Source organism: Thermobia domestica, chromosome 2, assembly GCF_964235325.1.
Source record: "Thermobia domestica chromosome 2, izTheDome1.hap1.1, whole genome shotgun sequence".
NCBI classification, from domain to species: Eukaryota; Metazoa; Arthropoda; class Insecta; order Zygentoma; family Lepismatidae; genus Thermobia; species Thermobia domestica.
The window spans coordinates 326,653,015-326,665,715 of NC_137455.1; the positions used below are offsets into that span (position 1 = coordinate 326,653,015).

The window sequence follows — 12,701 nt, forward strand, 5'->3', positions numbered from 1 at the left end:
TCAAGCGATTCCATCATTTCGTTTCAGCATTAATGTCATCTAGCATAAAGGAAAGTTGTTATTTCTTAAATATCTGAGATTTTTTAAAATTCCATATTAACATTTATTGAGAAAGAAGTATTCTTCACTAACTAGGAATGTCTTTGAACCTCAACCCACAAAGTCCGGTGATGTATATATTTCCTAAAAGCTTGCGTCAAGGTAAGACCAAAACCTCGTGTCTATAAAGTCCGTTGCAACCCAGAAATAAAGGAAACGGTGAGCTATATATGAAAACAGAAAAAACATGTCTTTCATCATCTTGAAAAGTACAACATATCAAACTGAACTAAATTGTCCCAGGGTCCCAGAAGGAGGCCGACTCAAAACTTTTAAATGGAAAGGGAGGGTCAACTTGCATATTGTATGAAAGTTGGTGTTAAATTAAAAAAGATTAATCAAGTTTTGACTCTCTACGATAAGTCTGTGCAAAATAGCTGTGGGTCAAAATATCAACACAATCTTCATTGCAAAGTCTATGGCCGCTGGTATGAATCTGAAATGGTGGGATAGGTGTAAAATCAAAAACAAGGATATGTCATTATTTCAAAAGTATAATGATTCAAAGTAAAAAGTAAATGTTCCAAGGTCCCAGACGGGGTCCAACGCAAAATGTTGAAATGGGAAAGGCGTTCAAGTTGAGTATGACATGAAAGCTGATGTTAGGTGAAAGATGATGAAACAAGTCTCGAATCTTGTTGATAAGCATGTGCAAAATGGCGGTGGGTCAAAATGTCAACACGAGCGTGTTGAAACATTTTAGTTTTTAGTTTTCCTTTTACACATGTCTCACCGCTTCAGATTAATAGGAGTGGGCATAGCTTTTTCAATGACGCTTGTGAGGACGCAGGACTCGAGACTTGTTTCATCATATTTCACTTAACATCAGCTTTCATACCATACTCAACTTGAACCCCTTCCCCATTTCAACATTTTGAGCTGGACCCCGTATGGGACCCTGCGAAGGACCCTGGAAAATTTACTTATATTAACCTGGAAAATTTATCCTGGAGGGTCTGTTTTCATATCTGCCTCATCGTTTTCGGAGTTTCAACGGACTTTACACACACGCTTAAGATTTTAATAAAACTGAGTAAAGTGCTGCCTCGAAACAGAATGCATGAGACCTCCCCAAGTTTGGTAACCGGTTTTGATCTACCTTGACCCAAGCTTTCAGGAAATATATACATCAACCCCACTTTGTGTGTTCAAATTCAAATACATCCCCGGTAAATGAACATTAATTTGGAGAATCGCACTTTCATTTGAAATTTCCTTTGTTGCAGTTTTGATAGAACTTTATGATATAATATTAAACCATAAAATCTAGTGACAATCAGCCATTAGTAAATGACAGCATAATAGGTTCTATTTTTACGTATTAGTTGTCCTTAAGACTTTTCTATTCTTAGTGGTAACATTTTTGTCTGTAGTATGGTTAGTACTAAAACCCTTTAGTGCGTTAATCGTTTCGTGTTAATGACTATCCTCGGAATGAATAACACTCGCACTACCTAGGCATTGTTTGTAACTCGGACTATCAAGGGGGGTTCATTTTTGGTCCAAATGTTAAGATTAAACATTTCTCGGAAAAGAAACAAAGTAGAAACCCTCACAAAACTCTACAGAGATTGAAGTGAACAGTAAACAAGATAAAACTAAAACTAGTTATTATGCTGCCATCTAGGAATGACACTTCCAAATGTCAGTCATATCTACTACTAACGAGGAGGGGGCTCTTTTTACAACCTACTTAAAATAGCAAATTTATGAGACACACTAACATGAAACTCTCAAAATGAATAATAAAAGGATCGTTCAATGTTGACCGGGATTTTCGTATGTAAATAATTGATGAATAGCCTGATCATGATGAAACTTGCGGATGACGTAATGCATTCTTTCTCGAGTAACTAGCGCCCGGCATGATGTATTTGGCGCATGCGCAGCAGCTGCAGCAAACATGGCGGCAAGCAGTGTGTCTGTGGCTATGTAGCAGTAGTGTCTAATCAATTTCTTGTGAAGGAAAAAGTTAAACCAGCTGAGATTTTCAGAAGATTGCAAGCACAGTATGGTGAACAAACGATGTCACGGACAAGAGTGTACAAATGGTGTGAACAGTTTTGCGAAGGACCGGAGCTGGTGATAAATGAAGTGTATGGACACATTCGCCCGACTGCAGTCACACCAGTGAATATCGCATGTATTGAGTAAATGATTCTTGAGAACTGGCGAGGAAAAGTGAGGGATATTGCTGCCGAGGTGAACATCAGTGTCGGAAGTGTTGAGACAATCATTCACCACTATTTACGCTTCTACAAAATCTGTGCAAGGTGGGTTCCCCGCCAGCTGACATTTGATCAAAAGTAGACACGCATGACGGTCTATGAACAACTTCTGAATCGGTTTCGAGCCGAAGGTGATGAATTGTTCCAATCCATCATCACGTGTTATGAAACATGATTGCATATTTCAACTGCATAGGCCAAAGGAAGCAGCATGGAGTGGCGGCATAAAGGTTCCCCGCCACCCAAGAAAAGCTAAACGCACCTTTTGACTGGAACGATCATGGCAAGTGTCTTCTGGGATATTAAGGGTGTTATCCATGTGGATTTTCTGGACAAAGGAAGCACAATTAATACCCAGTATTACCCCACTTTGCTGAGTGTTACTGGACGAAATTCCATTCGCAAGAAAAGACGTGGGATGTTGTCTAGAAATATCATTCTTCTTCATGGCAATGCCCGCTCTCACACGGCCAATGTGACGACAACAACAACTCTAGCCGAAATGCGCATGGAAGTTCTGTCCCATCCCCCTACAATCCAGATTTAGCCACCAGTGATTATCATTTGTTTGCACTCCTTAAAGACCATATGGGAGGGAACAATTCACGACAGATGAAGCACTGCGGAACGATGTCCTCCAGTGGTTACGGGAACAACCATGTTTTTTCTACGTCAAAGGAATCAGGGAGCTGCTACAACGATAGCAACGGTGCCTTGACGCGGAGGAGAATACTTTGAAAAGCTGACCTAGTTTGGTGCTTCTTGTGCTGTTCCCCCTGAAGAAATAAAAGTCCCGGTCATCCTTGAACGACCCTTGTACACGGGATGAGACTAACCGAATTCAGAAAAGGCAGCATACAGCCATTTATTATCCTGCCATCTAGGAATGGCACTAGTAAATGTCAATCACATTTCCTACCAACGAAGGGGGGTACTTTGTGCCTACCAACTTAAAATAGTAAATTCTATAAGACACTAACGTTTAATTTAAACCACCGAAAGGCATTCGTTTTACCTAAACATGTTGAGCACTAACATATGTTCTTACAATTTAAAAGAACGATTAGAGGATTACAATAAAATACTATAGTGGGCACACAGTAAACTCCCCCCACGCCGTTAGTAGTTTGAGGGATAAAGAAGTGAGTTTAACTTCTGACTATAATCCTTTAAGGCTAAAGAAGAAGAAGAGATAGAATAGGCTATATTTAAATAATTGAAAAAAATATATCGTACACATTTTACACATTTTTGTAAGTAAGTCAGGATTAATTTCAAATTTCATTTTTCTTAACTAATGTAGATTTATTTGATCAGGAAACATATAACATTAAAAGCAAAACTATCAAATGTCGTATTGAAAGTCTGTATATTTCTTTTAAATTGTACAATATAGGAGAAAATATCCTCATTTTAACAACACCAACAAATATTATAATTCAGCATTATTCCTTACTTTTTGTTTAGTATTAGCAGGATTATTATTATTTTGCACATCAGTAGTTTGGTTACAATTAGGTGTAGTTTTACGTTTCTAATCCTAAGTATTCTTATGGTAAGGTCTACTATTGTCTAATTGATTGTTGTTATGGTAACGATTATGGCTATTATTACCATTTTGATTAGAAGTGGGATTAGAAATAGATCTGTTCTTAGTTTCTCCACTCGATTTCACTGGGGTAATGTTACCAAATTCGATATTAACATTGTGCTTTTCTTCAGGATAATAGAATTACTATCTTGATTTTTACTATGGTTAGTAACAGACGTAGTATTGCCATTCTAATTACTTGTATTGTTGGTTGTAGACTATTTGTTATCGGTTTAATTGTGTTTCAATGTTGTCAGTTACGTTTGTTATTTGTTTTCCAGTCCGTAAGGAATTTCTTCACTTCAGGGAATCGTTTCTTCATCCATTGTATGTGGAATTTTACCCTCGCAATACTCTGTTTCGCAGCCATTGAACTCTGCTCGAAAGCATCCTTGTTCTCGTTCAGTAGTCTTCTCAACTAATAAATAAATTTAAATAAATAAATAAATTAGTAATCTGTCATGTAGTAAACGCAAAATTACGGATACTCTACATTTCCTCACTAAGAAATATTCTTTTGCACTTACGTTATTTTATTATTCCTTCTTTTTGTTGTGAAACATCTATTCAATTTGGTTTACAGTATTAATCTCCAATAACAATTCTTTTATTAAACTTTTTCCAGATTTAGTTTTTTTATTTCCTATTTACCTGGAATAATGTTCCCCACTCTTCTGTATATTAACATATCAAACGCACTGTTTTCTTATTATAAAGGTAACCAGGACAGTTCTGTCTCTTTTTGTGGAGCCCTGTGATCCATTGACCCTCACACTCTGAGCTGTATGCGAATGGAGATAAGACGAAGGTCAGTTGTTGGTGTGGGTATGTCCAACATACTACCTGATTGTGACAGCTCAGTTAAACTGTGAACTTGCGTAAGGACAGAGTGAACATGGGACCTCCACAGAGCGTTATAAGGGCGTGTATACTGTACGAGTTCAAGCTGGTGTCAAATGTCGATGTAGTGGGGCGAAAGATACGTTAGGCCTTTTGTCAGGGTGTCGTGATTACGCGGACAGTGCAGCGGTGGGCTACAAGTTTAAGGACGGTGACAAACGACGCATCGAAGGCGCATCACCTGCCGGAAGACCAACACATGTACAAAATAAAGATCTTCAGGCAGCAACTGAGGCGAACAGTGGCCAGACATGTGAAGAACTGGGACTACAATTCAGTGTGAGTGGAGAAACCATTTGGCAGGACCATATCAACTTGGAAACCACTACAAGTTGGGCCGATGAGTCCTACATGATTTGAGTCCGGGCCCGAAGTTAACGCGAGCAGACATCTGTGTTTCTTTGGTGTCTCGTCTAAAGAAGGGGCCACTTCTGGATAAGGTGTCGACATGTGATGAGAAGTGGGTCCGGTACGAAGCTCCACGGCGCCGTCATCATTGGTTAGCATCCCATAAAATGGACCCAATACAGCGGAAACCAGTACTGCATCAAAAGAAGATCCTCCGAAGTCTCTGCTGGACTGCTCGATGTACCGTGCATCGGAAAATGCTATCAGCTGGTCAGAGCATCAATACCACTGCATACTATCAGCAGTGGAGCCATCACTTCTGAATCGCAAAGGGGTCCTTCTGTTAGAGAACAACGCTAAGCCTCACGCGACTAGGATGACTCGGGGCAGCATTCTACGCCTTGGATGGGAAACTATTGCATCCGCCGTAGTACCGCCCGACATTGTACTCTCCGGACATTGTACCGCCCGATTATCTGCTGTTCCATTCCTTGGATAATTACCTTAGAGGACGCCAATTCAAATCCCTAGTACAGGTGCAAAATGCACTTGGTACCTTCTTCGCTTCAAGGCCCACCAAGTTCGAACGCAATGGAATCCATGGGCTTCCAGAACGTTACCAGAAGGTTTTCGATACTGATGGTGACTATTTTTGAACGCTTACTTGACATATCGATGTTCGAAGGTGATAGGTAAAAAGCGATAGAACTTTCTTGGTTACCTTATATATTTCGGAGCAAGTTTCTATATCTACACTACAATACTCTACATCAAACTCTTGTGGCTTTTTTAACACTTTTTTCAGTGACAGACACAATAAGTATTTCTTGTCATCGGCATCAAAGCTAACAATATAAACAGACAAATACATTCGACCGGGTTTGCACACAGAATTGTATACAGCATACAGTCATCGGAGTGATGCAGGTCTGGTAACAATGGAATATATAGAACTGACTGAACCAACAATAAGATCTTGAATCGAGCTACATAAATATACTGAAAGATGAGAAGCATCTTAACTCGATGGCCATACAACTCTGAACTACCTTTGGTCACTAGCAAACGATACTTAGCTCACAGAATATTAATATTTCACTGCATTTGATGTAGTAACCGATGTACTTACTAGGGATGATTCCATACCGGGACCAAGTACCTGGATAAAACCTATATATCGTCTGAAAGCTCTTGCCATGACAAGTACGAAACCGTTTTCAAATCACGGGCAAACCCACATCACCCTAGAAGAGGCCAGTTTGTTGCTTTTTGTGACCCTATATATGCTATATATTCAACAGAATAAAAGTGAATGTTCCGACCCATCACACGTAAGCATCTGAGCCCATTATGTTCCTTTTCGGCTCGTTGCTAGAACGTTACTCAGGCAAGGGTTTGGTAATATCACTTTGCACCCAGACGTACCCATTTGGTCAGTGTTGCCAAAAAATTGTAAATACAATTTGGCAAATGGTTTCTCTACCACTGAACGTACATCCATGTAACGTGGCATAAACATCATTCGTCACTAGAGAAAAAATACTGTGGACATATTCCTCTGGAAAGGACTACAATTTGTCAGTGTTGTCAACCAATTGTAAAAATGAGAAGGTGTAAAACAGGTCCCGTACGTTAAGACGTTTATACACCAAGTTTGGCAGAAATATCACACGATACTATAGCAAGAAGACGTTGAGTGTGATCATTTCCCAACCAGTCTAGGTTATCAGTGTTGCCAACGAAGTGTAAACATTACAATGTTACAAATGGCGTGCTTGCCATGGAACGAATATAAAACAAATGTGACATAAGCAGCATTGGACAATGGAAAACATAGTATGAGAGTCCTCGTCTCCAAAGCACCATAGTTTAGCAGAGTTGCCAACTAATGCGATCATTCAAGATTTTTTCATGAAGTCCACAGCGTTAGCGTACATAATTAGACTGTGGCCCATGCTAGGTTTTCCATTGTCCAATGTTGCTTATGTCACCTTTGTTATATATTGGCTCAATTGCAAGCATGCCACTTGCAACATCGTGATGTTCACATTAGGTTGGCAATATTGACAACCTAGAATGCTTGAGAAATGGTCACACTCAACGTCTTCTTGCTATAGTGTCGTGTGATGTTTCTGACAAGCTTGGTGTATAAACTTCCCTTCGTACAGAACTTGTTTTACACCTTCTCGTTTTTACAATTGGTTGGCAACACTGACAAACTATGGTTCTTGAGAGAGCAATATGTCTACAGCATATTTTCTCTAGTGACGAATGATGTTTATGCCGCGTTACATGGATATACGTTCAGTGGTAGAGAAACCATTTGCCACATTGTATTTACAATTCGTGTTCAACACTGACCAAGTGGGTAATTCTGGGTACAAAGTGATATTACCAAACCCTTGACCGAGTAACGTTCTAGCAACGAGCCAAAAAGGAACATAATGGGCTCAGATGCTTACGTGTTATTGATCGGAACATTTGTTTTTACTTCTGTCGAATATGTCATACATAGGGTCACAAATACCAACAAACTGGCCTCTTCTAGGGTGATGTGGGTTTGCCCGTGATTTGAAAACGGTTTCGTACTTGTCATGGCAAGAGCTTTCAGACGATATATAGGTTTTATGCAAGTACTTGGTCCCGATATGGAATCATCCCTAGTTAGTGGCATTACATATATGAGAAAGTAAATGTATGTTTTAGCTTTGAATGAGAAAAAACAACAAACTCTGGAAGTTACATCCTTGGATCAGAAGCAACACGATTCATGCTCTATGATCAAAGGCTTTTAACTAATATTTCTCATTACTTTTTTCTCTTTGGCCTAAGCATACAAATCTCTTCCTAATTTTATCGGCATATTTCCCTTTGAAGCAAATACATACATTTTCCCTTCCACGTAGGTGGTATATCAACAGGTAATGTATCATTCGCTAAAATATATCAGAGACCCACAAACTAAATATTGTTTGTTGAGCGAACCAAGGTATCGATGTCAAGAACTTCATATATGATCAGGGAACTGGCTAGGATACCTAGTCACTTGAACAGAGTCGTGTAAAAGTACATCATGTAAAACACGTAATTGTGAAGGATTTTCCTTTACAATCTCAAAATTGGACAATAAGCAGGTAGTGGCTTGTTGCCGGAACACAACATTGAAAAGCTAGTTCCGCTAGTACCAACCATCAGCATATTCTAACGAGCCTCTCAAAAATACTGTGGAAGTAGAACCTCGGGAAATTGTTCATACAATTGCATACAAATCAGATATATAGCACTTCATTGTCTACAAAGATGCACAGTCGGTAAGGTGGAAAAGTTGAACTTATGGGAGTAAGATGAGTTAACACTGGCCAGTAAGGATTGCTGTTTCGACGAATGAAACTTTGTGACTGAAAGGAATAACCGTTAAAATTTTGTGCATGAAATTGTCACTTCTAATTAAAACTAAATCTACTACAACAGCCTTAAACGATTATTAAACTGGTTGGATTCACTATGAATGATCAAAGTGAGATCCTACTTACGCAAATCAAGAAGAATGTGTGGAATGATCTGCAACGATTCTCTGAGAATTGTTCAGGATGCAGTTAATGAAACCTGATAATGCTAATTGCGTTAAAAGTTGGTTTTAATGACCAAAGTATAGAGTTGTACCAATGTGATTCGTTTTATTTGGTTCAATTTCCGTTTAGCGCCCCTTTTCAGGAGCGAGACTATATGAGATGTGGATCCACATCTTAACGTGCGATCCGAATCACATGAACTCCCGCCGGAATCGAATCCCGGTCTCAAGGTGATTCGTATTTTGAAGACAAAGATGTGCACAATACAGTGAAACAACTGGATCATATATTCAGTAACCTACGTCTAAAAATACCAATATTTTATCCTACGGAATGTAATTTTGCTAACGCTTATCATTACTGGAAGACCATTAAATAAATGTCGATGAAACCGTTAATTCATTCTGAATCTTTAATTCGGCTCGCATTATACTTGGAGCCTTGAGACTAAAATACCATATAGCATGCTCCAAATTTAGATATTTTAATCTTCCTTGAAAGACTGAGGATATTTCATTCAGCCCGAAAGTCGAATACTATTTATAATATAAAGTAGAAATTTTCATCCACATTTCGAGTATGTAAAAACAAATAAATAAGGAACTCTTGTTCAAATATTTAAAACAAACTATTTCCTTTGTCATTAGAGTAATATTGGTAGTCATTTAGATGACGCTGCGCACAAGGCCGCCCAAAGGGGGAAGAGAATTATTGGTCACCCATGTATCTTTGAAAAGGGGCCCAGTTATACGAAATACATGTTAACGTAACACGTAGATTTGCTTATCCATAACACAATACAATATCTAACGTGTTTACTATAATTACTAAGGTTATGCAATGTGCGAAAATAATTATTGCTTTAAAGTATTATGTGCATCAAGGTGACTGTACTAGCGATTTTGCTCTTATATTGATATTCTGCTTTCCCTTCCACCTGCAAAAGTATCTGTGACTGTTTCTAGTTGTTCACGTCCTCTTCCGGCTATATCTGAAGGACAGTGGGAAAACTTTAGAAAGATATGTTTGAATAAGTAGTTTCTGATTTCCGTCTGAATATTGTTAATAAGGATAAAAAACTCGCCTATACTATTGAAATTAATTTTAAACTTGAATAGTCCACTGCTAGTCCTTTGAACAAGTTTAAACTTTCCAGTTTAATAGCACGTTTAAGTATTTGATTATTTAATTTTTCAAAGTGTTCACAAAATTTATTCTTAAACTGTAGAAGGGCGAAACAAATGTATCTGGTTCGTGCACTTAGCTTTTTCATTTTATGATTAACGTCGCTTTTAGGTCAAAGAATAGAGTTAATGTTTCCAATAAAAGTTTCTTGTCGTTATTCCGATTCAAAATAACGATATTACACTTCAAGTTGTACAAATTCTAAGTACTACACTTACATTTCGTACATGGGACTCGATACGTCATGTACTACTAGTTTCAAGATTCTACGACCAGTAAGGAGACAGTAAAGAATTTCCTCATACCTAACTATAGGGCCAGCCAGACACGTAGCCAGGATTTCGTGAAGGGGGGGGGGGTCCGTGACATGAAATACTGTGGTCATCACAAAAGGTGCTCGATCACTCTAAACTATTTTACTGGAACATATATTGGTTCGTTTAGCCAGGATTTCGTAACGGCTGGGGGGGGGATGGACATGAAATTCTGAAGGCCCAGGCGCTCGATCAATCTAAACTACTTTACTATCAATATATATTGGTTTGTTAGGACAATAAAATGAGGATATGTTGGCAAGTATTTTAATAACAAACTATGAAGAAATTTCGAGCAAAATAATAAAAAAAAAGTATTGAAAAAGATTTTGCAATATTTACGTTCTTCTTCTGTTTATTCAAATATAACAATTTTCCTTTCGTTATGACCTCAATTATTATAAAAAGTACATACTGAATACTGTCTTGTAAACTATCCTTTAATATAAATAAAATGAAGAGTTTGTTTGTGTGTTTGTCTGTCTGTCTGTCTGTGTGCTGCCTGGGGACCAGACGAGTGGACCGGGAGTTACCAAATTTTGGTCAGGGGTTGGCCCAGTCCCCAGATCAAGACGAAGCGTTTTTTTCAAATTTCGAAACAGTGGGGTCTCAGGGGGGCGTTTGCCGGAACCGACATGGGAACTAGACAAATTGACCTAGAGTTACCAAATTTTAGTCACGAATACCTTGGTCCAGGCTCCAGACCAGAGTTAAACGTTTCTGTCGAAATTCGTACCAGGGGGGTCTCAGGGGGCGTTTACCGGGGCATGTAAAAGTAGTAGAAAATGATCAATATTTATTTATTTATTTAACAATCACCAGATACAGCTCAGAGGCCATTTTACATTGGATATCCAACAACATTAACAATGGAAAGGATTTGGGAAGGTATCGGCCAGGGCCTGTTTAGTAGGTGCTATCCCGGCATTTGCCTGGTAGGACTGAGGGAAACCCTGGAAAACCTCAGTCAGAATGCTAGGCAGCGGGATTCGAAACCACGACCTCCCAAAGGCGAAGCCAACGCTCTACCACTTGAGCTATTAGTGCCGAATTCATATTTTCGCGGTCGCTGAAATCAATGGTGAAACCCCAGTCGCATTAACTTCCAAATTCACGCTATTCGCCTCCGGGCCGGGAGTCACCGGAAGGGGGTGAGATATCAAGACATATAAAACTGATCCAAAATGACCAATATTAGTGTCAAATCCATAGTTTTCGCGGTCGCTGAAATCAATGGTGACACTTCAATTAGCGATGACTTGCAAGTATATGGGCCGGAAGCCAGCGGGGTGTCGATACCGAGGCATATAAAAAATATCCCAAAATGACCGATATTAGTATCAAATCCATAGTTTTCGCGGTCGCTGAGATCAATGGTGATACTCCCACAGGCGTTGACTTCCAAATACAGCCCCTGTGCGAAGCATATGTATATTCAACTAGTTTTACAATATATGCGTTCCTTTCTCTGTTGAATCAAATGCTAACAGAACTTTCTTTCAACATATTTTTTTTTTGTTTTTATTATTCCGTCAACTACTGTCGGTTCCAAATGACAGGTTAAAGGAGCAACAGAAAATTGTCCTTGAAATAACATGTTTGATACTGCAAGGATGCGATGACGAAAAGTTATGATTAAAAATGTCCACGCTGTTACACAACGGCACTTATGTTTTCGAAAGCTTGAAATCTCCCTGACTAATAGCATGAATTCTGAGAATTCCGTAACTTTTCTTGAAATTTAAAATTCCCTGACTCTTCCAAAATACCTCGCTTACCTCACCACCATATTGCAAGTAATACAAATCTCCTCATAAGAAAAAGTAAACAAAAGCTTCCTGTAGTTTTATTTTTAATTTTTAACGCTGATCCTTCTTTTTGTCATTTCATTTTGTTTTATCCTTCCTTAATTTTTTCATTTGTGGTCTCGAAGGGGGGGTCAGGCTTGGCTACGTGCCTGGGCCAGCGGATGTGCTTTTGGCGTGAGAAACATGGGTTTTGATTTTCAGTGGAGGTTCATGTGATTCGGATCTTACATCTAGGTCCATGCTTGATATAGCTTCGGTGCTGAAAGGGACAGTGAAACTCTAATCTAAATCAACCAACGATTAGAGTTAACAGTCCAACACGAATTAACGGGTTCATTCTATATATCCTGAATAACAAGCGACCAATCATATAATCTATTTGCATTGTGTATACGTTAATTGCATTGTGTTATACAATATTGTATATGATAATACAAATATATAGTATCCTTTCACTGATACGTACCTCTTTCAGTTCGGATGGTTTATTCATGTATTTAGAAATAGTGCAAATATATTTGGAAATTACTCTTGACCCAGGTCCAAAACTGAAAAGAATTTTAAAAACCAGAATTATGAATTATTATTATCAAATCAAATATATGTAAGAATATGTCACAAAGTATGAATCTCACTTTAAAATATCTTGCAAAAAT

General features: G+C 38.6%; 1 long non-coding RNA gene across 1 annotated transcript; it reads right to left on the bottom strand.

The window, feature by feature from the left end:
- Positions 1-3,806: 3,806 nt before the first annotated feature.
- Positions 3,807-12,586, bottom strand: LOC145678679 (uncharacterized). The gene is made up of 2 exons (XR_014130424.1): positions 12,512-12,586; positions 3,807-4,336 (listed from the first exon to the last, which is right to left on the bottom strand). It is a non-coding gene; the product is annotated as an uncharacterized LOC145678679 (long non-coding RNA).
- Between the last annotated feature and the right edge of the window lie 115 nt (positions 12,587-12,701).